Source organism: Bidens hawaiensis, unplaced genomic scaffold (genome assembly GCF_021521415.1).
Source record: "Bidens hawaiensis isolate Kalapana, Puna unplaced genomic scaffold, B.hawaiensis_p1.1 tig00003988_1, whole genome shotgun sequence".
NCBI classification, from domain to species: Eukaryota; Viridiplantae; Streptophyta; class Magnoliopsida; order Asterales; family Asteraceae; genus Bidens; species Bidens hawaiensis.
In genome coordinates this window covers 565,844-568,064 of record NW_027491233.1, presented here as the reverse complement: position 1 = coordinate 568,064, position 2,221 = coordinate 565,844, and positions in this window count along the sequence as shown.

Sequence of the window (2,221 nt, the reverse complement as noted above, 5' to 3'; positions counted from 1 at the left end):
CCCAATTGTCTTCAGTACAAGCTCGAAGCCGCTAATGCCAACAATTTGCACACACATAATGAAGTAATAAATACCAAATCTAAACTCCAATAGAACAGCGAGTATGACCTTGACGAGACATATGGTTGAACTTTTCTTCTAGTAAACATACAACAAAGTGATGGACATACAATCCAATAGACGATCAACCTCCGATAATGACTTCTCCTGTGACAAACCTTAACTTGAATGAAATCCGAATAACCGTGTCCTCATTATGACTTCAATTTCCCCCTAGGAACAAAGTTTAAGCAACAACATATTTCTATTTCTAGGGTACCCTATACCGCACGACTGAGGACCAAATAGTTGACGTGAATAAGTCATGTCAGTTGGTGAAAAACCGTTCATCATCAAAACTCTCCTCTATAATATTAATTGAAATTATTAGAGCCGTAACTCACAAGGAACGAAGAATAACCGATCATCTAATTATTCATATGGATTCATATTGGTTTATCTTAGACTGAAAACCTATACTAATCTTTTTGGCCTAAAGTGGAGAAGAATAATTTATCTGTTACATTTGACATTAGCAAAATGTAGATTGGTTAGGATTGGTAATGAGAACTACCGGAGATGTGCTATTAGTGCGGTGAGTTAGTTGCGATACCCCCTATTTATAAACGCTAACGGTATGTTGATGTTGGGGACATCACTAACCGACTTTCCTACCTTGAGCTAGTTATATTCGCTTTAACCAAAATCGGTATTCACACCAAAGTGGTGGAGACATAGGCTACCTTACGACCTAGAAACGATCTGCTCTCGTTAGGAGAGGTATTTTCTAAATATTCCTTGTTCAGTTGGGCACGTAGTATATTTTTCTAATGGTTCCTCGTGTGGAATAGAGGAAACCCAACCTGGCTAATCTCCATAATAGTGATATGAATCTTTTGAACAACATCTTTGGGATGTTGTAACCTACTACAAGCTTCCTCATTATTGAGTTCCATGAACTCAAATTACCATATGGACCAAAATAGGAAACGAGACGTATTAGTATTCTTCGCTCGATAGCCTGACTTGATCGGTTAATGAAACTCTTATATACAAATTCATCTTTATGAACCCCCATCTCCTTGAGCTATCGAAGCTTTATTTTGCTAAATTCTTAATAGTTGTATCACTTTCACAATGATGGTTGTACATGTAGCTAGTCTGTTGCGATGTACACCTTATCTGTAGAAGAGACTGAACAGTCGAGACTCAACCCCTTTACTACTTTTGAAATTTTGCCATTTCTTTACATCAATGGATGTTTATATTAAAATGGTTTCCCTAAACTCTTAAAAAGTCGTAGTTGAATGCATCAACTTTTATAAACATTGATCGGATATTCTTATGACAAACCTCTCGGTTTATTTTATCTTAATATCTCTAATCAAGTGAATACATAAATCTCGTTTGGTTCCCAACAACATTACAATCGTAAACACTAAGCATTCTCAACTTCCTTGTACTGTCAAGCATTCAGACACATTCACTATCAATAAAACTATAGTTATAGTTACCATATATCTTAATCAAAATTTCAAGTAAGAAATTTCTTTCAAAAAAGGGATGACGTGACAAATGAAAATTTTTTCTCAAATATGAGCATAACTGCCCAAATATTAGTGGCTCAAACATATAGACTGAAAGTCTATGAATGTACTGTAAACAAACATATAGACATGAAGTCTATTGAATTTACTAAGACCAGATATATAGACGGAAGGTCTATTGGTGTACTTAGTGTTGAGAACCCGTTACGGATCTAGCCGCTATGATACATCGACTAAACAATACAAATCTAAACGTTAAATTATTACTTTATTGATAAATTTGGAAGAATACATTATGGTGGATGGAAATAACTTATGGAGAGCATAATTTAGATCTAGATCTCTCTCTAAATATGTACACACTAATTATGAGCATGGAACCACCTATTTATAGGCCACATGCTCCATTTACAATAAATAAACAATCTAGACTATGTATAACTTATTCGAATGCTACGGACAACCATTTCGTGCACTAACACTTAGTAGCATTTCAATTTTTAGGACGAAAATTCTTTCAACAAGGGGATGATGTGACACCCGACATTTTCACGTTAACTAAACCCAGTTAAATCTTGTTGACTATGTTTGTAAACACAGTTAGTTCTGCTAACTACGTTAATGAACTCTCATGC